The sequence below is a fragment of the Dermochelys coriacea genome, chromosome 4 (genome assembly GCF_009764565.3).
Source record: "Dermochelys coriacea isolate rDerCor1 chromosome 4, rDerCor1.pri.v4, whole genome shotgun sequence".
Classification (NCBI taxonomy): Eukaryota; Metazoa; Chordata; order Testudines; family Dermochelyidae; genus Dermochelys; species Dermochelys coriacea.
The window spans coordinates 25,016,290-25,043,228 of NC_050071.1; the positions used below are offsets into that span (position 1 = coordinate 25,016,290).

The following is a 26,939-nucleotide window of genomic DNA, read 5'->3' on the forward strand; positions in this document are numbered from 1 at the left end:
TGACTCTTGCCCACTGATTCTCTCTTGTGCTCCACAGCATTTTTCATAATTTTTCTTTGTGTGTAAATAAAAACACAAACGTGGTCACAACCACCTTTATTGATCATCTGTAGCAGGACCTGGTGGGAATTCTTCTAAATACTTGCAGTTTTCCTGTTCCAAGAACAACAAAAGGACACCAGTAGTGGACGGTAGCAACCTGTTTCATAGACTAAAACAAAGGCCTGTGAGAGTTGGAAGGCCACGTATGTTAATGTATTCTGAAGTGGTGAGTGTTGATGCTGCTACACTGCACCACATGTGACGGGAGCTCTCTTGCATTTCGGATGGCACACAGCCTATATCTAATGCCTCAATGCTGAAGGGAATGAGAATGCATAAGCTGCTAGTCTCTAATGGCACTGTTAATGGATGAATTAACCAGTCTGCCAGTCACAGGCAATTAGCTGGTAGTTTGATGGAAAACCAGAAACCCTTTCAGTAAAGGTTTCAGCTAGACCACATATCAATTGCAGTAGTGGAAAAAACAGATGAGGCAAAGGTCTCTCTATTTTTATATGCAACAGGGAAAGTATTAGATATCTACAACAATTTTTAGTTTGAAGGAAGGTGAAACTTGAATCAGGCTGACATAATGAGTGTCTGAGGCATAGTGTGTTCCAACAAGGAACGCAGTCAAGGTTCATGGCAACTTATTTGTATATAGGATCTTATATTTTTTAAAAAAAGCCACAATCATGGCTTTGAATTTAGAGATTTGACTCTGCCATTGCCAACTTTATACTTTAAAAATGTGAAGTTTAGAGACCAAGAAGGCAGAGATTCAACAGCATGAGCTGACCATTCAAAAAGCAATATGCACTTGCAGAGCTGTGATCAGTCAAAAAGAACACAAGGGAGCGCATTAAGTGCAGAAGAAAGTGAAGCAGAATTTAAGTGCTGCTCCTTCACGGTAATCAGAGCTAGCAAACCAGGGTGCAGACTCTAAGGGTTTGTCTATGCTGCAATAAAACACCTGCAGCTGACTTGGGCTCATGGAGCTTGGGCTGGAGCCTGGGCTCTGTGACCTTCTCTTCTCCCCCACCCCTTCCCCTTGTGCAGTCCCAGAGCCTGGGCTCTAGCTACAGCCCATATGTCTACACCACAATTTTACAGTCTTGTAGCCTGAGCCAGTGATACAAGTCAGCAATGGGTGTTTAATCACCATGTAGACGTACCCCAAAGCTGTTCATAGAAATGCAGGTTCCCTGGGTGAAATCATCCTCATTTCAAATGTTTGAACTCTTCTTACAGGTGCAACATAAAAACAGACTTTAGCTGCTACTGTTCTGAGCTCTAAACACCAGTTAGAAAACAGGATGGATTGCTGAGGCTGGGGCAAGCAAGGTCCTGCATGGAACCCTACCAATAGCCATGTTTTGGGGGGGGGTTGGGGGGACCTTACGCAGAGGTTATATATTTAAGTTACCAAAAAAACTACACCCTAGAAGGAGAAGTTTTGAGTGTGACTATTCTGTTTGGAGGAAGAGTAAGAACTCCACAGCAGTACAGCTAGATTCTCATCCTACAGAGACCCGGAGGAGAGAAGTAGAAGGGCCAGGAAACTTAGCAAGGCAGATGATGATGAGCTTGTTCACAGCTGTCCCTTTAGATGGGAGCAGTTTTGAGGAGCGCATAGGGAGTGGGCTCCTAGTCCTGTGTTTTCTGGGGATCCTTGGAGCAGAGACAATCTACACCTATGAAGTCATGGGTATCTATATGGAGGCTGGTTTCTCCACGCTGCTCTGGTGCCTCCACCTGTCCCTTAGCAGCACTGCTCCTAAGTAGTACTGCCGTTGGCAGATTCCTTTTGCTGCTGCCCAGTAGCAGTCATGAATGGGACCCAGTTAATACTTCATGGGAATCTCTGAGGTCAGCAAGACATGATTACGCAGTGGGTGGCTTGCCCTATGCTCTGCCTAGGGTGACCGGTGTCTGGTTTTTGATCAGAACACCTGGTCAAAAAGGGATCCTGGCGGCTTAGGTCAGTACCGCTGACTGGGCCATTGACCGGCCGGTTGGTGGCACTATGCAGTGTGGCTGGTAGGCTCCTTTCTAGCCTCCATGCCGTGTAGCTTCTGGGAAGCAGCTGGCATGTCCTCCCTCTGGCTCCTTCATATAGGGGCAGAAAGGGGCTCTGTGTGCTGCCCCCACCAAGCACTGCCCCTGCAGCTCCCATTGGCCAGGAACCACAAGGGGGTTCTTGCTGGCCGGAGGCAGGAGATGCTACCGCTTCCGGGAGCTGCTTGAAGTAAGCGCTGCCTGGAGCCTGCACCCCCTGCCCCAGCCCTGATCCCCCTCCAGACACCTCAGCCACAACCTGGAGTACCCTCCTGCACCCCACACTCCTCAGTCCCAGCCCAGAACCTGCACCCAGAGCCCATACCTCCTCCCACACCCCAACCCCCTGTCTCAGCCCAGAGCCTCCTCACATGCTCCAAACTCTTCAGCTCCACTCCAGCTCAGAGATCCTTCCTGCACCCAAGGCCCTCATTTCTGGCCCCAGGTGGAGCCCTCACCCTGTCCCACACCCCAGCCCTCTGAGCCAGCCCAATGACCATGAGCATGTGCATATTACTTGCTTTCCCACCCTCAGAGGGATGGAGGGCATGGAGTGATGCCTTGGAGAAGGGGTGGTGCACTTCACTTGCAACAATTGGTCTCAATATCAGAGGCTGAGACGAAGGTCTGCAAGAAGGGCCTCTAAGCCTATGATTGCTCTCTTTGGATGAAGGAAGTGACAAATAAGGAGGATAGAAATGGCTTGACTGGTCTAGCAAACTGTTGCTGTGAGGAGGGTCAGGAGACATCACAGTTAAAATTGTGTAATTTAAACTGGAAAAAATCAACTGCTGCATTTCTTGTGGTGGCTTCAAAGGTCACTTGGGGAGCATATATTCGAGCATGTGATCACACCCCAAGAAATCAATAAAAGGCTACCTGTTACAGGTGTACAGCAGGGGCAAGGATGTGTTAACTTCCACCTTGCTGTCATACTCTGCCTGACACCCACCAAGGTAATCTATTGATGCTGCGTTCATAGGCAGTGAGTTGTATGGGTCCATGGTGCCCATGCTCCACCAATATTCAGGAATGTGGGCCTGGCTCCACCAATGTTTGGGCGTAAATTTTCAGAACCATCCCATCCATAGGATGGATCCACACTTTGGGGGAGGAGGGGCCATTCTTCAGGGGAGCACAAGGCTCAGGGTGGCCTGGGGGATTAGCGGGGGCCTGGCAGCAGCAAGTGACCCAGCTTGCCCCACCTCTTCCCACCCCTGCTTTTCCCCCTCCCCACCCCTTCCCCCAAGCCTCTGCCCCACCTCTTTCTGGCTTCCGCACCCTCCCATGAGTGATGCAGGGAGCTGGGGGGGCAGGCTGGGGCCAGTTGCCCCAAAGCAGCTGCCCCAGCCCATCCAATGGACAGGATGGCTCTGCTTGGACTCATTCTGGGAGCACCAAAAATTATACAAATCTGGCACCCATGGCTGCATTGCCACCTCACTGCACCACTGTCATCACCATCTTGCTGATGCTTTCTGGTCACAGCCTTATGCAGGTCTGAGGTGGAAGGCATTCTGAGAGTCGATGGGGGGGGGCAAAGAATGGTGAAGGAGAGTAATGGGCAATAGGAAAGTCGATACACTTGGTGGGGGTGGGGTTTTTTCTTTTCTTTTTTTTTTTTTTAAATGCTCATCCATTTTTCATTACTAGACCTGTTTGTTCAGCATACTTGAGTCATCAGGAGACTAGAAGAATGTTCTGTCAGGACAATTAGGTCTAACCAGACATTAGTGGACAAGAAGTAGCAAGGAATGGCTTTTGGAACAGGAGGTGTGTGAAACATAACTATTAATAGTCATATATAACATTTCAGTTCATCTTTTTCAGCACCTCTTTTGTCTGGTACAGGCTGTAATTAATCATTCATCTTGCTGAAAGATGGACCAGAATGTCAAAAGAAAAGTAATGTGTGAGCAGAAGAGAAATTCGGGGGGGAAAAACCTTATTTCAATCTGTTTTATATTCACTGGTTCAGAAAACACCCACAACTCCTGTGTGTTTTAGAAATACAGCAAACAAAAGCAAGGAATGGTTGAAACCCAAAAAGTACTTTTTGATTAAACATTCTTTTAAGGATGAATCTTTCAACATAAACTGAACATAAATAAATGCTGTGTCAAAATAAGTTGCATTCCCATAGTCACTATAAGCCTCTTACTTAGAGACTTGTTTAATATGTGAAGAAGGGAGCAATTGCCCTAAGAGCATCTGAGGAGCCAGCGTTACCCAGGACTGAGAGATGGAGGACCTAGAAGTCACTGTTTTAAATTCCGCATCCTATGTAGAGCTGCGGGGGGAGGGGAGGAAGGAAAACGAACATAATAAATGTCCAACTTTTTTCTGTTTTGCCTGCTACAATTTCAATATTTTTTGAAAATTTTGAATTGTTTTCCCCAGCTTCCCTTTTTGTGAAGGAGTTTGATAAAAGGACTGATAGCTGCACCACCTCCCAGATCAATGGTAGCTGTGTCCACATTACACTTTTCTGTTGGCATGGTTGCATCTAAATTGGGGGTGAGGGTGTTGGCTAGGAGGTGTGGGTTTTTTTTAATCTTCCCCCTTCTTCTCCCCTCCCCCCCACTCCTGCCAGACATAGCTATACTGGCAAAACCTTGTTGTGTAGACCAGGCCTCAGTTCATGTTTCATGTTTGATGTGGAAGCCAAACATCAAACCCTGCACTATCATTTTTGTAGTAACTTTTGCTAGGAGAGCTTCACTTTAAATCGGCTCAATTGTCAACCTGATGTCAGGGCTAGGCTGCAAAAACTCAGTACTCCCTTCGCTTATGGGAATGGAGTGTTGGTGAGAGAAATATGCTACCAGATGGTATGACGTTGCAGTCTATAATGTTTTGTGGAAATATGCTTATGAGTGTAAATACGATGTAACTGAACTATGCTTCATGCAAAAGGTCTCTTGTAAGGTATCATTACAAAGCATATGATCTTCTGAGTGTGTTCATCCTCTTCTATTAATCAGTCTTGTATCTGAAGCTAGAAATATAAAGTATAACTGAGGTGGTATTGTAATTATACAAAGTGTGGGCCATTGATGATGGTTTAGAATCTTGATGGCTCCCATTGACTATGACAGTTGTAAATGGCTGTTTACTTGCAAGCCTTCCCATGTTTGTGTAAGCCAGTCCAGGAAGAATGGTGGAATCCATCTTAAATCTGGTCCTTTTCCATTTAGAAGGAGGGGTGGGGATCCAGAGAGACAAGATTCCCACCTTGTGCCAAAGCTGTAAGAAGAGAACAAAGGAGGGTCCCAGTCATGAGAGAGCCCCTGCTTTTCACCTAAAATGCCTCCTGGAACTAATAAGGACTGTACTGGGGAAAGGATTGGGCCGAGACTGGGAAGGAGTCTAGTCTGTGAAATAAGTTTATTGGAACACCTGAGATTTGCCTGTAAACAGTTTCTTAATGTATTAGGCTTAGATTTGTGTGTGGTGCTTTTATATTGCTTGGTAACTTACTTTGTTCTGTCTGTTATTACTTGAAACCACTTAAATCCTACTTTTTATACTTGCTAATAAACAAAAGTGATTTTATTAAACCCAGAGTAAGTGATTAATACCTGGGGAAGCAAACAGCTGTGCATACCTCTGTATTATAGAGGGCGGACAACTTATGAGTTTACTCTGTATAAAGCTAATACAGGGTAAACAACGGATTTATTTGGAGTTTGGATCCCACTGGGAGCTGGAGATAGGAAACCTGTTGAGCAGGTTTCCTGGTTAGTCTGCAGCTTTGGGGGCATGGTTCAGACCCTGGGTCTGTGTTGCAGCGGGGTAGCATGTCTGTCTCAACAGGGCAGGGTTCTGGAGTCCCAAGCTGGCAGGGAAAATGGGCTCAGAGGTAGTTTCAGCACCATCAGGTGACAGTCCCAAAGAGGTCTCTGTGACCAAAGCAATCACAGATGGATTCATCCATCAGGCATAGGCTGGCCCAGTATGTTGCTGTGCCAGTCTTGTGCTTCTATTGAAATGTATCCATAGGCCATGTGACCTCCTGCATATGCCTTCTGTCTTTTCATCTTCACCCAGTATTGGTCTATTCATGGTCTGAGGTCAAGTTAGAGAGGACAGCCATGTAACTGCACCATGGAAGACCAAGAAATCTGGCATGAACTGAAAATAGGGCCTTATTCTGCATGCCTCTGACAACCCCATGGGCATAATGGAAAATGCTAAATATGGCCAAACGACACACTTTCAGTAGGTATGCAGGAAAAAAAGGAAAGATGACAGTATTGCTTAGGCTAAGCCTTGCGATGAAGTTTTTTGCTGGCCTAGTTATGTTTGGCAGGAGTGTGAAAATTCACAAACCCCTCTCTGACATAACTATGCCATCAAAACTTCTGGTGTTAATGGAATTATGTCCACAGAAGAGTCCTTTTTGTCAGCAGAGCTAATATTTGGGGAGATGGTTTAGATATGCCAGCTGAACTCCTGTCAGCTTACACCACATGTCTGCTATGGGGCCCCGTAAGCTATACCTGTACAGCTATGCCATGTCAGCAAAGCATCTGTATGTAGACATACCCTCACTTGCCTATTTGAGCAGGGAATTGGACTAGAAGACCTCCTGAGGTCTCTTCCAACCCTAATCTATGATCTAGATGTGCTGCAATCACACCTCCAACAGCAGTGTAAACATACCCTAAGAACAAAGGGTATGCATACAAGAGAGTTCCCCTGTGTAGGGAGAAAACATAGCACAAAGTATAGCATTTCACAGAATTCCTCCTCTTGGGTTAGTTTCATGTTCTCCTACTGCACTTTACAAGTGTTTTCAGCTGATCTTGTGTTAACCAATTTTGTGAACTTCACCTGATACCCTACAAAGTTACAAGTATCATCAGGTGAAGTTCACAAAATTGGTTAACACAAGGTCAGCTGAAAACACTTGTAAAGTGCAGTAGGAGAACATGAAACTAACCCAAGAGGAGGAATTCTGTGAAATGCTATACTTTGTGCTATAAGTATCACGTTTAAAAAAAAAAAAAAAAAAAAAAGTACTTGTGGCACCTTAGAGACTAACAAATTGATTTGAGCATAAGCTTTTGTGAGCACCCGATGAAGTGAGCTGTAGCTCATGAAAGCTTATGCTCAAATAAATTTGTTAGTCTCTAAGGTGCCACAAGTACTCCTTTTCTTTTTGCGAATACAGACGAACACAGCTGCTACTCTGAAAAAAGTATCATGTATTGGCCTGGATACTTTGCACTTTAAATACATATTCCACTCCTATTGTCTTTTTTTTTTAACCTGTGTGAGAAGGCCAGTGTCTAGGGAGAAAGTTAGGCTTTGTACATTATTTCACACTCTTCCTGCTTCTCCCCATGGTCTGACTTGATCCAAACATCTGAAAGCATAAAAAAAGTGGTGTAAGCACATTATTTTTTTTTTTAATCCTTTTTATCAGAGAACCAATGGAATCTGCTCCGTAACTTCCAGCAGGAATCAGTGGGATTCTAATATTATGGATTGAGCATAGATTTTCTAGCTTCTGTTTTTTTTCCTCTCCTAACAGGGGCCTTTAAACAATACTTCATGGCTCTTTATAGCTGCGCAAAAGTCTGGCCACATTTATGTTATATTAATTATCTCTAGCAACAGGCATAAAGCAGCATTCAGTAGCAGAGGCTGACTACCAGTGAGAAAATAATGTACATTAATTTTAGCTGATTTTTTTCTTCAAAACAGCAAACAGGAAGAATTGTTTTATGCTCATGTAGCCACAATGACAAGCCTGTTTCCCTTCTGATCTTTAGTAGTGGTGTTCTCTGCACTTTTGCAGTGCTTTACATTCATTAATGCTAGTAAATGCACTGTGATGAAATCTCGCAGAGCTTCTGGTACAACAGTGCTGGTTCATCACCATTTCACAGATGAAGAAACTGAGGCACAAGGGCCAACATTATCAAAGGTTGGTGCCTGAAGACTGAATACCTGCAGGCACCAGAGGGACTTGTGAGTGTTCAGCACTTCTGCAAATGGGGCTGCACTTATTAAAGTGACTAAAAGTGGATTTAGGAAGCCAACTGTGGGCACACAGCTTTGAAAATTTTGATCTGAGCATGATTTGCCCATGATCAAACAGCAATTCAGTGACTGATCTGGGAATACAAACCAGGTATCTTGATTTCCAGTCTGTTCTAGCAGCGTTATCACAATAGTGCTGCGACAAATAGTAAACTTTTGCCTATTTTTACATCCTTCTCTTCCACACACATACTCTGTAAAAACTTTATTATGAAGTAATTGGCTTGTAAATTCTGTGAAATGCTATACTTTGTGCTATGTTTTCTCCCTACACAGGGGAACTCTCTTGTATGCATACCCTTTGTTCTTAGGGTATGTTTACACTGCTGTTGGAGGTGTGATTGCAGCACATCTAGATCATAGATTAGGGTTGAAAGAGTCCTCAGGAGGTCCTCTGGTTCAATTCCCTGCTCAAAGCAGGACCAACCTCAACTAAATCAGCCCAGTCAGGGTTTTGTCAAGTCTGACCTTAACAATTTCTAAGGAAGGAGATTCAACCTCTTCCCTAGGTAACCCATTCTGGCTTCACCACCCTCCTAGAGAAATAGCATTTCCTAATATCCTTGTTCTATCATCTGCCACCACTGAGAACAGCCCAGCTCCATCCTCTTTGGAACCCCCGTCAGGTAGCTGAAGGCTGCTCTCAAATCCCGCTCCCCCCCCTCTCTTTTGCAGGCTAAACAAGCCCAGTTCCCTCCACCTCCCCTCATAAGTCATGTGCCCCAGACCCCTGATCATATATCTGAGCTAGCTTCACCTAGATTTGATGAGTACCCATGGCAGTGAAGGACTCCAGGACAGGCTAGCCACTCAAGTACATACCCCACAGTCCCAGAAGGGCTTGCACAGTTCATGCTCCTGCAGCTCTACTGCTACTGGTAACCAAAGCAACTAGATTAAAGCTTTACTTGTGGCACCTTAGAGACTAACAAATTTATTAGAGCATAAGCTTTCGTGAGCTACAGCTCACTTCATCGGATGCATTTGGTGGAAAAAACAGAGGAGAGATTTATATATACACACACAGAGAACATGAAACAATGGGTTTATCATACACACTGTAAGGAGAGTGATCACTTAAGATAAGCCATCACCAACAGCAGGGGGGGGAAGGAGGAAAACCTTTCATGGTGACAAGCAGGTAGGCTAATTCCAGCAGTTAACAAGAATATCAGAGGAACAGTGGGGGGTGGGGTGGGAGGGAGAAATACCATGGGGAAATAGTTTTACTTTGTGTAATGACTCATCCATTCCCAGTCTCTATTCAAGCCTAAGTTAATTGTATCCAGTTTGCAAATTAATTCCAATTCAGCAGTCTCTCGTTGGAGTCTGTTTTTGAAGCTTTTTTGTTGAAGTATAGCCACTCTTAGGTCTGTGATCGAGTGACCAGAGAGATTGAAGTGTTCTCCAACTGGTTTTTGAATGTTATAATTCTTGACGTCTGATTTGCCATCATGTGCCAGCAATGCCCCTCTGCCATGTACATTGGCCAAACTGGACAGTCTCTACGTAAAAGAATGAATGGACACAAATCAGACGTCAAGAATTATAACATTCAAAAACCAGTTGGAGAACACTTCAATCTCTCTGGTCACTCGATCACAGACCTAAGAGTGGCTATACTTCAACAAAAAAGCTTCAAAAACAGACTCCAACGAGAGACTGCTGAATTGGAATTAATTTGCAAACTGGATACAATTAACTTAGGCTTGAATAGAGACTGGGAATGGATGAGTCATTACACAAAGTAAAACTATTTCCCCATGGTATTTCTCCCTCCCACCCCACCCCCCACTGTTCCTCTGATATTCTTGTTAACTGCTGGAATTAGCCTACGTGCTTGTCACCATGAAAGGTTTTCCTCCTTCCCCCCCCTGCTGTTGGTGATGGCTTATCTTAAGTGATCACTCTCCTTACAGTGTGTATGATAAACCCATTGTTTCATGTTCTCTGTGTGTGTATATATAAATCTCTCCTCTGTTTTTTCCACCAAATGCATCCGATGAAGTGAGCTGTAGCTCACGAAAGCTTATGCTCTAATAAATTTGTTAGTCTCTAAGGTGCCACAAGTACTCCTTTTCTTTTTGCGAATACAGACTAACACGGCTGCTACTCTGAAACCTAGATTAAAGCTTGTTTAGGTATGCGTGCATGTACTGCAGTCACACACCTCAATTACAGTGTAGCCCTATGGAGGAAAAGAGAAAGTTATTCTATCACAATATTCACCAGCCATGCTAGCTGACCTCAGGCATCGGTAACTACCATGATAAGCTTTAGTTAAGAGTCTGAGGGGAATATTTTGGGCAAACTTTTGGTCTTGGCATGGGGCTGCGCTGTCACATATGAATCAATGTTAAAACAAGTTACATATTTTCATGCTATCTCCACTGGCACATTCTGTATCTCTCATGATTCCCCTGAAACTTAAAATGTATGTGATTCATAATCTATTTCAGGGCTCATAGATTTGACAAGCTGTCTTCTGGGAAACTGGCAATGCTTGTACTGCACTCACTTTTTGTTTGTGGTGCCAGCGGTTCTTAACTCTCTGACCCTTGTTTTCTTTTCCCACTGGTTCTACACTTGTGTATGTGACTCCACTGATTTCAATAGTTATTCCTGAGTTTCACAATGATAAGAGTGAGGAGCCTTCATCCCTTACTCATGTGAGCTGTCATCTCTGTTGGCTTCCCTTTAGAGCATGTACACTTGGAAAAGCCTGAAATTAAGAACACAGTTATTATAAAGCCCACCAGCTTTCATACAAAGCTTAGAAGATCTGTGAGCCCCAAAAAATCTGGCAAGAAGCATGCTGTCGTGTCCAGAGCAGGGACCTGTAAGTTAGGGCTGGTCCCATGTCTGCTGCTGACTCACTGACTGATCATGGACAAGTAAGTGCATTTCTCTGAATCCATTTCCTCAGCTGTAAAACAGAGATAATACTTATCTTCTGGAGGCTTAGGGACAGATTTTGCTTTACAGACACAGCCCTGCCTTGGTGGTGCAGAGGGACTGTGCCAGGGGAACCATAGAAGGGAACATATTGGCTTTTAGTTCCACTTTTACTACTATCTCCTGTTCTACTTCAATTCCTTTGTTTTTTTTTCCTGTTCTTTAATGTTTAGGGGAACTATTTCTTAAATTTCAATAGTACCCCACATTTCACGTGCTGTATAGATAGTGTTTTGTGTTATTGCACTCCTTGTCTTTGAAACAGCTCCTGTTATCTCAGTAGAAAGATTAAAAAGACCTCCTGACAGAGCCATTGAGGGATTTTTTTTCCAACTACCATCTTGTTGCTCCAAAGAGGCCTAACTTGCCATGAAAATGTGCAGGCTTTGGCACTGGAAACCATGGACCAGGTCCTTAGCCCCTACTCCAAATTCTCTCTGCGCCATTGTCAAAGTTCACTTAAACAGTCAATTAGGGCCTTTTCTGTGTTGGGAATTCTGCTGTAGTGCACAGCTGGCTCTATGGCCTCTACTCTGGATCAGCCCTGGCATAAGGGGTGTTTTGAGGCAAGAGGATGAATGGCCAAAGCTTACTGCATTTCAGCAGTCCTGGGCCATCAGAAATAGCTTCTTGGGAACCATTCCTGTGGTGCAAATTTGAGCAGCCTTAGAACTTCTTACCTGCCCCCTCCAAGAATGCGGGAAGGCGAGGGGAAAACCACCTAAATATGCCTTTAGATGCCCCGGGAACAGCTCCAACCCCGTTTGGCTACTGTGAGAATTAAACATTATAAAACCTTATTGTAATTTGGTGAAACACTAGGTGTCATCAGTGAGGCTTCATTTTAGCAGTAGCATCTGAATTTAGAATGCACTGTACAAACTTTCCTGTTAGTCATTTACTGAGCATTCTTGAGAGGCAGGAAAACTTCCTGAAATCCTTATCCCAGACAGTCTAGTCAAGAATTCAAGTTATCCAGTAAAAATCCTGTCCAGACCAGACGGCGTGTTTTTAAATGCTGCTTGTCCATGCTTGCTCGCTCGCTCTTGCTCTCTCTCTCTTATATGTATGTACTTTCGGGAGAAAAAAGGTCCAACTCATGAAAATCTTGTTCAAATAGCAAGGCAGGAATTGCTTGCTGCAGATTCATTTTCTTTATCCCTCATATCTTTGTCCAACTTTCTATTTCTAGTCCACCTTTCTGTCCCAGCTCTGTCACTCTAACGAAAGGGAATGTGCACCCTCAAAATCAGGAACATCCTTTTCAGGGCCTGTCCCTGTTGGTTTTTCAGCTTTGGGGTGAAGGTGGAAGGGGTGTGTGAACAGGGATGTGTAGGTGGGGGAGAGGGGACTGGAGAGCACACTAGCCTGTGTGCCCTGAAGCAGCATCACTGGGAAGGTTCCCAATGGCTTCAGGACATACTGAGGAAACATTGCTGTGAAGCGGAAGCAGAAATGCTGATACCAGGGACTGGTCTCCTCCTCATTCCACCCAGACTTAGAGGAAGTGGCGCTCGCTCCCCCATATACTTTAATACCTGTTCGGCACTCTAGATTGCTGAGCTGATGTCCAGTCAAAGGCCTCTATGAAGTCATTGGCTTGCTATCTACTCTTACGGCACAGATGTTTTGAAGTAACTGGCTACATGTCTTCGCCTTGCTTTAGTCATGTCAAGCTCTTAGCTCAGCATTTCTACTTTTGCTGGGCTGATACCAAAGGACCAGTATCTACCTGTAGCTTTTCTGTCTGGTGTTAGGGTCAGGCTGTTGTGACACAACCACCTCGGCATCTCTGACACTGGCTCAGCAACTTTAGCTTGCTGGGCTGATGTCGGAGATTTTGGGCTTCTGTGGGAATAATTAGCTCAGCAGGTTTAGCATGAGATGAAGCAGCAGATAGGGCAGGCTGCTCTTCTGGCTCCTGAATGGAGGAAGATGATCAGGAGAGGAAGGCCTCCCGGCAGGGAGGAGGTTGGTTGGTGAGGCTGGACACAGAGACAGGGTTTCCGGGGGTGCTGAGAGGAGTCTAGTGTTTGAAGCCAGTTGATAGAAAGGGAACTCAACTGACCATTACAGTCTAGAGGACCTCGTGCTTCGAGTCTAGTGCCAGAGACACTCCAAGTACGTGGCCCACAGAGGAGATGGGTGTACCACTGCACTTCAGCCATCCCACGACAAGAGGGTGATTACAAGCACACTGGGCTGATGTCTGAGTCCGAGAGAGCCTTTCAGAAGAAACTAGGCCAAGGAATCTCCGAAAGATAACTCTGATCAAAGTCAATATACAGTCACTTGATTAGGGAGGCTTGTAGAATTTTTAAGCCAAGGAAGAAAAACTGATATCTTTGGAGACCTGACTCAATCTTTGAGAGAGGACCTCCGGATTGCAGCCCCATACCAAATAGTGATGTGACTGACACCAAGGAGACATAGCATTTCATTCACCTTCAATTTTTGTCTTCAAAGATTACGGAATAAATTTAAAAGTGTAAGAAAATCAACAGTAAAGAATGAGGTGAAAATTGTGCAGGAAATTACAGTAGCTAAGGAATAAAATGTCCATAAAGGAAATGGCAGAACCCGCAAGATGCGTAAATAAAGTATTCTTAACCTAAGGTGACAATAGGCAAAGAAAAAACAACTTCTTGCCTCAGCCGTGTCACTAGTCAATGCTTTGGACTCCAGGGTCTCTATGATAGCATGGTTCCACTATTAAGGCTCTAAAGATTAGCACTAGACCTTTAATTGGTCCAGGGAGCAAATAAAGGCATAGAGCACTAGCATGGTATGCGCTGTGCAGCTACTCCAAGCTAAGAGGTGGGTTATTGGGTTTTGTAGCTGTTTCATAACTAAAAAACTGTTCTAAAGTGCTGTTTCATTGCACCCCACAGTCTCTTTTCCTGTATTCTGTTTCATTTCCCTAGCATGAATGACTATCACATAATTCTCTGATGCTTGTGTCAATGGTTGATTCTTGAAAGCTTCTATCAGAAGAACCTTCGAAATGCCAAACAGCTCCTAGCCCAGCCCTAAGGAAAGACCACCCAGTCCAATATGTCTGTCCTTGACCGTTTATTTGAATCTCACTTCCCTGCTTTTCTTTTCTATAACTTGGTCCTCTTCCCCAGAAAGTAATCTCCTGAATTAATTTAAGCTCTCTTGCTGCAATAGCCTTCAGTAACTAATTCCATATGTTTTCTACCCTTGGCTTTTAGAAGCTGGCATAACTCAATTTTCTAATTACCTTGGATACGTAATACCTAAGTGGTTTTTTGTTTTGTGTTTTTGTGTTTTGTTTTTTTTGTTTTAGTTTTTGAAACCTTTGCCCATCTCCTCTTTTGATTCAGTCCTCAATACTGTCATGAACCAATATGGTGGGCTTGACCTCCTGCCACATCTGTAAAAATGCAGATTGTCCTCTTAGAAACATTGCACACGTAGATATTTGCTCAGATGCATATTTATTGTTCACATCTAAATCTAGTCAAGATTACAGGAATGTAATTCCCTTCCATTATTGCTCTAATTTTCCAAACTTGAATTCCCCCAAAGGAGGCTGACTCGTATCTCCACCCATTCCTGAAAATAACACTTCACCATAACCCCTGAAATGGCCATTAGCTTCTTATCCATTTAAGAAGCTGTTAGTTGGTCCCACAGAAATCCATGGCAAAACTCCTATTGACTTAAGGGGGAGCAGGGTCTGATTGCTCAGCCAGTGTTTATTAAGTATAGGTAGGTACATACCAATCTGGGGAACAGGTTTGCCGCTCATCTTCTGTTTTCAAAGAATGATCTCATTCTTGCCCTTTTATCTTGCCCACTTATCTACAGCAGATGGACAGTTCCTAAATTCTACCTTGTTAGCACAAACCTTTCATCCTCTCCCTTATCGAGAGTTCATGTTTGCTTTTTTCAAAGTATACAGAATATATATTCCAATTGTTTCTAACCCCTGCACCAAATACTACTTTTTATCTACTCAAGGACATCTGTATGCAATATTCCAATTATTTCTAGAAGACTAATATTGTTTATCTGGCATTACTTCTAAAAATGTCTGCATACAAAGGTGATATACAGTTTACTGTAAGCTTGATGTGAGTGCCAAGCAGATGGGTAGTTGGGTTCATAGTTAGCATTAAGGGTGGCGAGGTGAGGGGGGAGAAATAGAAAGCTTTTCTAAAATTATGATATTGGCTAAGGAGATCATTCAGTCTCACTGATCTCATTTCCTTTTCTGCACCCTAACCGCTTTACTTTACTTCTCTGTATCTCTTCCCTTTCTCTCCAGTCTGTTTCTTACACCCTTTTCCCTTGTTGTTTCCATCATCTGAAGTAGCCTTGCTTTGTCTAACAAATCTTTCTCAAGGCCCATCTCTTCTTCTGGCCTGCTCTCTAGTAAAACTAGTCCACTTTTACTTTGAGCCCCCACCTTTGCATGGTTAGCCATTCTCCCTGCAATCTGGCCCTTGTACACCCCCACCACAACTGCAGATGTATTGGTATAATAATGTAACCATTGTCATTTTCTATATATGTCCATAGAGAGAATGCAATTGCCTGTGGAGCATTCTGTGGCCATTTTATATGAAAGAGCTACAGAAAAGTGAACTCTGTTCTGATTTTCATCTTCACCCTGCCCACACCAGCAGGCCATTGCTCTGAGTGGCAGTCTAAAAGATGCTGACATTCTAAAATTTAAAGCATGTTTGAATTGCAGCACATAGGAACTTTTTATTCCCAAAGCACAAATATCCTTTAGCTAGGTGTCATGACCCGCTTATTATCTGAACAACAGTAAATATAGCCCTTTGCACCCTTCACAGAAAACTGCTAATATAACTACCTCCTCCTGCCTTCTTAACCCATATGAAGTTTCTCTCAAGGCCCAATTCAACGTTTGCCCTGCACCTCAGTCCTTTGCAGTTGTGCAAAGTGAGTGTAAAATGCTACCCTTCTGGTGTAGTATAATTTTACCTTCACTTTGCACTGGTGTTAATGAGTCCATAACATGCAAGCTAATGGATAATTGAGTCTTTGGCTCAATTACCCCCCCTCAGACCAAGTATCAAAATCCTGGCTCCAATCCATAGATGAATTTGTGTCAAACCTTATCTTACGCAAATTGTTTGCCAATCCTTCTAAAAGTTCTTTCCACGCTAAATCCTCTTCCATGAACCTCGGAGATAATCGGAACATAGCTTGTGGTCATTTTATTCCTGACCCCAGTCAAAGCGTCTGCAAAAGGACTCCGCCCAAAGCAACTACTCTATTTGCAGACTATGTTCCAGAAAGCTTGTGCACCCGATGTGATGTTACTTTTTTAATACACATTGCTTCATTCAGTCTTTTTAATTTAGCCAGAGATAATCTAGATTTCCAAATCCATGTAATAAAGTTTAATGCTAAGAAAGGTCACTACTGGAATGATAGCTTATGCCTCATCCTTAACTAGTGAAATTAATCTACCCCATAGATTTACATGAAAGTCATCAGATTTTTTTTTTACAATATCTGAAATGTTTATGCACTGAGCTAAAGCTGATGCTTAATATGCTTCCATTTTTAAAACAAACGGAAAACACAGAGCAATGTAAAATAAATCTGGGCACACCCCTGTGAAAATAACTGTCCTCTAAAACAGCAATTCTCAACCAGGGGTCCAGGAACAAGGAATTAAATTCAGTTCAGCTCTCCCTTTGCCCTCTATAAGTCCTCTGAGCTAGCTTTAATCTAGGTAGGTTGTTATCAATAGTAGTGATGCTGTCAGCAGAGGCTGCACGAGTTTGTACAGGACCCTGGGTACATAGTCAAGTGGCTAGCCTGCAGCTTCATTGCTATTGGTACCCAAGTTAGTTAGATGTGCTGCAATCACACCTCCCGCAACTCTCAGCCAATGTCTACACTGTGTCTGCTTGGGAGGAAAGAAAAGGGATAATGACTTCGAGAAGGCCAGGCTCCATACCCGGCCTGGACTGAACACCAACTTGAGTTGTTTTTCAGGATGGGGACTCTACTGTGTTAGGTGCTATACAAACACATGGGCAGATGCAGCCCCTGCCCATAAGAGATCTAGAGGGAGTGTACCACTGTGTCATGAGCTCTGATAGAATCTCAGATTTATTCTAACCTGAATCACAGTGTTGAGATGATAAAATACAATGTTTTTGAGGTGCTCAGATACTATGATGGGAGATGTATAAGTAGACCGAGAAATGCCCATTTTGCTATTCCATGGACCACATCCTGAGTCCTTCTCCAGCAGCATAAAGCATCTATATAAATACTGGTGTATTCACTTTGCTAAGGATTCACCCTATTAAAGCATCCCCATGCCCCGCCAACCCCAAGCTGCCAAAACACACACTTCAGTGAAACATACAAATGTTCTAAGATGCTTAAACTTCAGAATAAGCTTTTGGGGGAAATATAGGGTTTGTTTGCTGGGATTTCTCCCTTTCCCCAAAGTTTCTTCCTTAAAGGCCCATTCCAACACAGGAGGATTGAATATGACTCTCTTCAGAGCACATGAAGGTTACATCTGTGCCAAGTGGAAGGAGTCACTTTTGAACACCAAGTGAAGCTTTACTGCTATCTTTCCTGCCTGGAGGGCAGCCACTACAGCTCTTCCAGATTCTAGCTATAGAAGCCGCATTCCACTTGTGCCTTTTCTTATTGGTTTTGCAAACACCCAATTTTGGGTTGATTTGGCATCTAGGTCTTGTCTGAACCCTAAAACTCAGCATGGGGAGTGAACTCAGCTAAGTGGTCCTTCTATATTTGTAGCACAGGGAAGGAATCGGATCTGGGAAAAAACAGGTATGACTTTTGGTTTTACAAAGCAACATTAGTCTAGAGCTATTTTGAAAAATCAAATCCTTTGAGCATCTTGGGTTTCTCTAGATCCACCCTTTCCTCCTTGCCCCTCCCCCCTGCTGGCCACCCAAAATCCATATAACTAGTTCTGGATTTAAGCTATCGCTCTTTAGCAGAGAAGCACAACAGAGGTACAACTGACACACAGATATTCATTACATATATGATCCCTTACTCCTTTTATATAGCTGAAACAATATTCCAGTTGTGTGTAAGTCCCCAGTCTAGCTTTAAATCTAAGACTGGCAACTCTTCACTTAAGAAGAAAAAAGCTGGTTGCCTTCACACACCCCAGAAGACTACAGAAATTATCCCCTTACTATTTAGTTTTAGGAAAGAGAAAATAAAGGTCCAGCAGAAGAGCCACTGTGTTCCATGGAACCCACGTAGCATGTGTATTATTAGAACACATGCCGCCTCCATAGGACTCTGGAGGAATGCTTCTCATTCCAGAGCTCTTTGGCTACCCTTTTATCGAAGCAGAATGAGTGACATTGCTACTGCTACCAGGCTGACTGATTTCATACAGGAAACAGGTAACACTACAACTCCCACTGTCCTTCAATTCTCTAGCTAGTTTCAAAGGGCAAACAGGCTGAAAGGCCCACAGACTTGATTCAGTGAACCAATGCCAAAATTCTTTCTGTACGAACAACGTTCACTGGAATAGGCACGGATGACAAATGTTCTTGAGAGGCATAGAAACCATCTTGGCTACTGCGACAAGGGATATCAAGCTACAGGGTTGGGGAAGATTCTAAATGCAAGATAGAAGTGAATGCCAATTTTAAATTTAGATGCTGGAACTGTAGAAGGGGCCTGCCTGGTTCTAAAAGGCTTCAAAGCCTCAGCCAGGTTAATGGTCCATTTGGGCACATCAGGCAATACTACATATGATTCAACCCCAACATGCAGTTGCTATGTAGATTGCCAGAGAACACCACCTTCGTATGCTCAGCACTGGTTGTTTGCAACATTCTCTGTCACACTGCATCGAAGTCCTAGAAAGAATACACGTTGCTGTGCAGACTTTGCCAATAGGGGGCGCTGTTCTGTCTAGTAATTCTCTTTTGCTAGAACTGCCCGCCTGCTTTCTTCTCCAGCTTGAATTCTCACTGCTCAGTCCTCTGATGTACATTTATCTTAAAACACAGACAGATGCCTGATGTTGTCCTGTAACTTGAGTTAATTATATGTCCTGTATACCGAGCCAAAGAAGAGCAGCTTAATGCCACTTTTCTGGCACTGTGACACTTTAAGTTACAAGCTTAGAAAATGTTGTCCAACACTTTGTATCGCTATGTATTAAAGCTTTCTTCTTGAGCAGGGCACGGAGGGGTTAGAGAAAAGAGCTGGCGTCCTGGAGCCAGAGGCCCAATTCCTATTGTGCTCCAGCCCATTTGTGCCACTCCCAAGTATCTAGGGCTGTGGCAGAGATTATTTTTTAAAAATAAAGTGGAATGCTTTGCCTCATTTTAGAATTGTGTTATAACCACCCATATTCCAATATCCTTCTGTGTCATTGCACTCCCTTTGCAAGACCAATTACTGATCACCACGGATCCTGATAAATACTGGACTTAGGTTTCTTGACCAAAGTCAATGTTGGGTAACACTTGGCAGCCGCTAAACTTTTCCCAGGTTCAAGAACTCTTTCCCCAGTGTGTGGGGCAGCAGTGGGGGCCAGTTAATGATACAGATCATGGAAAGCTATTTTTAAATGCTGCTGGGGCGGGGGGGGGGGGGAAGGTGGAAATAACTCATTCAAAACCAGAACTTGCTGAAATACAACTTCTGAAAAACAGAAACAACCCATCATTGGAAATGAGTTCTAATGTATCAGAATAAATGACTGATAATGAATGGGGAGGTTCAAGCTCATTATCAGGTTTTTAGAAGAAAATATACCCCAGAAGTAACTTAGTGACTATTTATATAGTCCATCAGATCCTGAAATAGATCTATAGCTCCATGATTCTTTGAAAACTGAATTCAACTCTCCAATCCATACCCTGCACAGAGTAGAACTCTTTCCTCCACTCTTTGCTGTCTGTCTTTCACCTTTCTCCCTGTCCTAGGATCCAGTCCTGTCATCACTTACACATATGAATAATTTTATATTGCCATGCCCCTCTCCTCTCTGCTACTCCCTGCCTTTCCCACTTCCTTTGTTCTTCCCTTCCGTGATTGTTGTCTTCAGACAGATTTGTACTCATTGCCTACTTTGGAAACCTCTTGTGCTGGATCCTTAGTGAGTGTAAACTGATGTAGCTCTACTGACTCAGGTGAAGCTACTCCAATGTATGCCAGTTAAGAAGCTGGCCTTCGCTGTTTATTGCCACAGCATCTTCCTGGTTCTGCAGGCCTGGATAGTATGACAGAGCAAATCTCCTACATTACAGGTATGAAACTACACCCACAAATTACCAGATTTTTTTTTTTTACTTTAGTTGAATCCTGGAGTTGAGAGAGAGCTAATTAGAGATGTGCCTGAACCAAACACCCTCATGCTATGGGAGTTGTTTACAATCTCAAAAATAATTTGAGATCTAAATTTTTCAAGTGGATGTTGTTTTTATAATGGGTTGACCTAAACACCTAAGACCTGAACACCTGCTCAGCTTCTGAGGTGGTGATAGTGAGATCTAAATTCTGCAGCTTGAGCCCATTTCTAATTACAATATTGTAATGAACTGGCTCGTGTATATGTACACCCCTTCCCTCTGCTGAATGGAATGAGAACAGCTAAACTGTGTACAGCTAAACTGAGATCCTCCTTCTATTCAATATGGAGGCCTGGTTTTGGAGCAGAGATTTCCTTCCCTCATGTTCCTACTGAACAGTCATGTATGGCCACAAATTAGCTCTAATAAGGTATTTCTGTTGAACAGTTCAGTAAGCAAATTCTTCAGTAAGAAAATAAAGAACTAACACATTTTAGTGCAGTCTTCAATACCGAGGCTGGACAAAGCTTTCGGTGAAAAATCAAAGACTCAGCGCTTTGGTTACAGATGCTTGAACATTCGTCAGGCAAATCACTCAACAAATCTGAATGTGTTACTTGTAGAAGACACAATAATGTGAGACTTGATTTCAGATATGGTCACCTGGACAGGACATCTGAGTTCTGCATTTGGATATTCAGGTAAACACTGCAGACATGTCAATTCCATGTTGTGCACTGATGTGGTTCCTGCTGCCAATATGGCAGTATAAAGGTCTGCTCAGATTTTCTGTGAGGTAGTTTGATGCATAACTCTGTATTTCCCACCTTTAATTGGAAAAGCTGTGCAAATGTGTTTAAAAATGTAAGACTGTCCTCTAAACAGTGGCAACCATGTGTAATGGCTCTTTCAAAACAGGCCATGTGTATCTTAAAAAATTCTCATTGCTATATATATTTTTTTTATTTGTGACATTTTCAGATTGGAGGTAAGAAAGGAAAAGCTGATATTAAAAGTGACCATGTGAGCAATAGCAGCAGGACCTTCGCATATAGATAACTTTGAATGAAGCAAGTACAAAAGGAAAAGCCATGCTTATGGACAGACAGACACACACGCACTCACTCACTCTGTCAGGCAAGTGGTTTGGGTAGTAATCTTAGTTGGCCTAGTTCAGCCATGTTTGTGTCTGCCAAACCCAGCTCAAACATGAGTTTAGTTTGGCAGATACAGTATATCAACCTGTCATCACTGGGTCACACTGGCCCAGAAGTTTTGTGATCTGAAAGCCCATTCCCCGAGCACTGCTGGTAGGCAAGGAGCAGCTTTTTTTTCCTAAGCTCTGAGAGATCACTCAAAAGATGGAGGACCGCATCTGATTCACCAAATTCCTGTGGCCAAAAGCAGAACTGAGATCCATGAGCTAACCCCCAACTAAGATCTGTTGGAGGAAGGATGTATGTGTTTGAGAGGGGCTTCCTTCTTTATAAACTATATCCTGAGAACAAAGTGCAGCCTCAAAAAAGTCTCTTGTGCTGATATTTTCCCTTAGTTAGCCTGAGTTTTAGGGGACTCATCACCCCCCCCTCCCCCCCCCCCACACACACACATGAGAAATTCCTCACAGGCTGGTCAGCAGGTCAAGCTCTTAAAATTACCTCCTCTAAATACGGATGCTAGTTCTGTCAACTCTCATTTTACTTGGAGCTCTGTGTGGCATTTGACATGGTGTGACTCAAGCTAGAGCCCACTAGTCTCTGCTTGCAATTTTGATTTTTAATATTTTTCTGGGACAGTTTTAAACTGGTTTGACTAGTCTGTATATCCAGTAGGCAACAGTACGGTTCTATGAGCCCTTTCTGCTCTATTGTTAGAGCTGGATGTCCTTGGTGCTACAGATTGAATTTCAGGCCCTGCTATTATCCATTATTTATGCACACTGTCTTTGGGCCAGAAATATTGGCACAATACTAGGTTTTGTTTCTCTGCTGATTCACAGATATATTTGACAGTTAACTCAATAAATCTAACTGTACAATAAGTGTTTTGACAAATAGTCTGGCTAGATATAAATCAATCTAATCTAATCTTGCTGCTTGTAATATGTTCATCACTTGTGTATGTAAGCATTATACAAATTTGAAAAGTATTAAGATAAGCTTCTGTTTCTCTCCATCCTCTCCCCTGCCCCAGTCCAAGAGGATTTGTGTTTTATTTATAGTAGGAATGCAGTTGTTGGTGTGTGGGTTTTTTGTGTTTGGTTTTTTCCAGTGGCTGCTCCCAGCTGTGTAACAAGAATCTCTTATGTGAGCTCACAAGTCTCACTGTTCTGACTGTTGATTCCATTTTTTCCAGAGAGACACAACTTCACAATGGCTGTGAAGAGTGAGTGAGAAGGAGTACCTTGGAAGGCTTTGCAAGACTGAGACCTTGAACTTAACTTGGTATTTGACCTAGTGCAGCACAGGTGGCAGTGGCTTCTTCAAGTGACAGCTCTGATACAGAGGTTATGAATAACTCCCCTTCCATCTTTCACACTTGCAAAACAGTTATAAAACTTCCACTCCCTTAGATATCCATCCATCTGGTGATATTCCCGACGTAGCTGGTGGTCTTTTTTCCCCCCTCCTTTCTGGTTTTCCTAAAATTTTACCTAATGGTATGATTGCTAGAATGGAGTCGCTCTGCAATCGGCCACCAATGTGTCCACAGAAAGCTGCTGTTCTTACCCAGGGTATCAAATGGTTGTGCCCTTTTTAGAATCACCCTCTTCAACTAACATTATGAACAATGAGGTGATATCTGGTTAACTTTTTAACCTTCTTCCACAACATCAAAACTTAAATGCCCTGAGTCACTTGTGTCCTTTCTAAGCGTCCAACTCTCACATCCATACTGGAGGATTGACCATATGTAGTGTTTCAGCAACGTAGTGCGGATGTGCAGTTTTAACTTCCGACAACACAAGTCTTTGGAAGCACAGGCATCGCTGGTGTGGTAAGGTCAGTGGCTGCTCTCCAAACCTAAAGGAGCTTTAACTAGGAATGGAAACACCCACTTCAGAGTGCACTTCAGTGATCTTTGCATGTCACAAATGAGAGGAACACCAGGGCCAAGTTTGAGTCTAACAGGAGGCGGAGAAGTCTTCTGGCCAGCTATAGTTGGAATAGGATATTTTTCATAGTCATAGCTAGTTAGGGGTATCATAACACTGAGGAATCGGGAAGAACCTCAAGACAGTCAAGATGATCATGTGGTGCTGGCAAGTTCACTGAAGTGCTTCCCATTCCCCAGAGCATTACCTCTGCCATATGCTGGGAGAGCTTAAGATAGCGGCTCTTTCTCCAGGTGCAAATGCCTCATTGGCATTGGCAGAGCTGGGATATGGTAACTTGTGTATTTGTGAAGTAGGTATAGAGCTGGGCAGTGTCTATGTAGTCTCAATTAGTAGCATCACATAATTGCTAAACAGGATGGGAAATCTGTGTCTCGTGGTGGAAAAACAGTTGCATGCTGTGATCCTCTGCATTACCTGTGAGAAGAAAGATCGGCACTATCTCTGAAACTTCTTGTCAGTGGAGAACCCACTTCTTACCAACTCCCATTATATCTCTAAGGTGGGAGAGCAGTGTTCCATGTATCAAGGCTCCACAGTATCCAGTACAGCAGAGAGATCCACCAAGATGAGTGTGGAAGTATGCACCTTCTCACATTACAAGAATATCTCCCAATGCAACAAGTGACAACTGTGTTCTGTGTCCCAGCTAGAAGGGCTTTTTAGAGGGATCCGGATATTGAGAGTAAAGCCACATGGCTTTCAATGTAACTCTTTGCCAGCTTCTTAGTTAGCTTGCTCTGAAATAGATCAGGTATCATAGACATTTTTACAGCTCAAGTCAGTCAAATGAAGGTGCGGCTGAGTAAATTCAAATGCTTTGAGTTCAGCCTAAAAAATTTGCCTCTTAAGTGCATGTTTGACTTATCAGCACTACCAATACCTCAGTCAGTAATGCCAGTTTACACCTCCCCTTTGTCTATCACTTTCAGCTTGTAGCTTTTTCTAAGCTGGCTCTGAGGTATAGAAGAACTTTCAGGTTGCAGAAGAGGGTAAGGATATGATAGACTAATTCAAACCCCTCCTAAAGGACACTTCTTCCACAAGACCTTTGCACATACCCAAAAAACCTACAAAACTAACAGGTTAAGGATCTTTTAAAAAACAATTATCCAAAGTAATTTCTTCTTTGGAATAAACAAGTACATCTTGTCTTTCTGGGTCTAAGATGGTAAGCTCTCCAAGGCGAGGACAGTAGAGTCCTAGAAATGTAAGACTGCAAGGGACCTTGAAGTCCACAATCCAGCCCCTCAGCTGAGGAAGGACCAATTAACTAGACAGTCTGACAAGTGTTCTTCAACTTACAGTGACGGGGATTCCACAGCCTCTTGGAAGCCTGCCTTTATAGTTAGAAAGAGAATGATGATCAATTACTCTCCATGTTCATTGGAGATGGGTACAAGTAGTAATGGGCTTTGATTGCAGAAAGGGACATTTAGGTTAGATATTGGGAAATAATTTCCAACAGCCCTTAACATGTTTGAAGACTCAGTTCCCCCCTCAGTTGGCTTTTCTCATTATAAATATGCCCAGTTTTTGTTTTTTTTTTAAACCTTTCTTCCTAGGTCAGGTTTTCTAAACCTTTTATAATTTCGTTGCTTTCCTCAGGACACTTCCCAATTTGTCCACATCTTTCCTGAAGTGTGGCATCCAGAATTGGACACAGTGCTCCAGGCGAGGCCTCACCAGGGCCAAGTAGAGTGGGACCACTACCTTTCCTGTATTTTTATATACGACACTTGTGTTTATGCACCCCAAGAACATTAGCTATTTTTTTTGCAGCTGCGTCACCTTGACTCAGTCATTTTGTGACCCACTATAACCCCCATTCTTTTTCTGAAGTACTACCACCTAACCATTTATTCCCTATTTTAGCTGTGCATTAGACTTTTTTTTTCCTTCCAGAGAAGTACTTTGCATTTGGATTTCAGACAAATTTATTTAGTTCATTAAGGTCACTTTGAATTCTAATCATGTTCTCCAAGTGCTTACAACCCCTCCCAGTTTGGTGTCACTGGCAAAGTTTAGAAGTATACTCTCCACTACATTATCCAAGTCATTAAGGAAAATATCAAACATACCAGACCCAGGACTGACCCCACAAGATCCCACTAGATACATCCTCCCAGTTTGAGAGTGAGCCATAACTACTCTTGAGTATTGTCTTTCAACAATGTATGCACCTACCTTTATGGCAATTTAGTCTAGACCACATTTCCCTAGTTTGCTTATGAGAGCATCTGAGACTGTCAGAAGCATTAATAAAATCAAGGCATATCAGATTTACTGCTTCCCCAATCCACTAGGCCAGTAACCCTGCCAAAGAAGGAAATTAGGTTGGTTTGGCATGATTTGTTCTTGGCTACGCCTTATCTTATTATCCTCCAAGTATTTAAAAACTGTTTAATTTGTTCTAGTATTTTTCCAGGTACTGAAGTTTGGCTGACTGGTCTATAATTCCCAAGTCATCTTTTTTCCTTTTTTTTTTCTTCTTCTTTTTAAAAAAAATTGGAGAATGGCAAAAATGCTACCTGTAGGCTGGGACCTCACCCATCCTCCAGGACTTCACAGATAATTGCTTCAGGTAGTTCCTTAACTACCCTACCATCAGGCCCTTCTGCCTCCAATACATCTACCTTATCTAAATATTTTTAGTCTGTTTTCCCTATTTTGGCTTCTGTTCCTTCATTGTTACGTCTGTTAGTTCTTTATTTGCTTTTCTGTCCCTGTGCTTTTCGTCATGCTTGTACAGTGCTGTGCATGCTGCTGGTGGTTAATAAATTATAACATTTTTCAAACTATTGTCATTCTTCATCCATGTTCATCCCTTCTCTGACTGAGAAATTCATCTCAACTTGTATCCACTCTAGTCTAAACCACATTAATTTAGTGTTGTCTGTTTGCAAGCAGAGTGGCTTTCATGTTACAGCTTGTACATTTTCTCTCTTGCCAGGGCAGTATATTATGTAAAGGACTACAGGCAAAGCTTCACCTTATCTCAATAGGAAAATTCTGATGTTGATCTACAAGACGCTTCATGATCAGTGTTCTTAGTATATGGCAGGTTTAACATTCAAGTACAAGTTGTAACAAACCCATCCTCAGCTGGTGGGATTATAATTATAACACACAAACAGATATGTATTAAACCACTCCCTGTTGCCAAGAGAGAGGAAGTTCAAACAAACCAGCTGGCATTATGATTAGGAAAAGAGGACGGAGGCACTCACTCTTGTTACATGTGGGGCCCTGATAAGAATGCTATATGATTAACTCTGGAATAGTATTCCTTGCCTCAGCATATTATAAAAAAACAAATAGAATAGAACTATGCTTCAGTGAGAGACTGGATGGTTCAGTGGTTAGGGTGCTAGCCTGGGACTTGGGAGACATCT

General features: G+C 43.0%; 1 long non-coding RNA gene across 1 annotated transcript; it reads right to left on the bottom strand.

Moving 5' to 3' along the window:
- Window positions 1–42: 42 nt before the first annotated feature.
- On the bottom strand, window positions 43–26,939 carry LOC122459727. Its single transcript, XR_006280594.1, has 3 exons — window positions 26,775–26,939; window positions 25,732–25,860; window positions 43–153 (listed from the first exon to the last, which is right to left on the bottom strand). It is a non-coding gene; the product is annotated as an uncharacterized LOC122459727 (long non-coding RNA).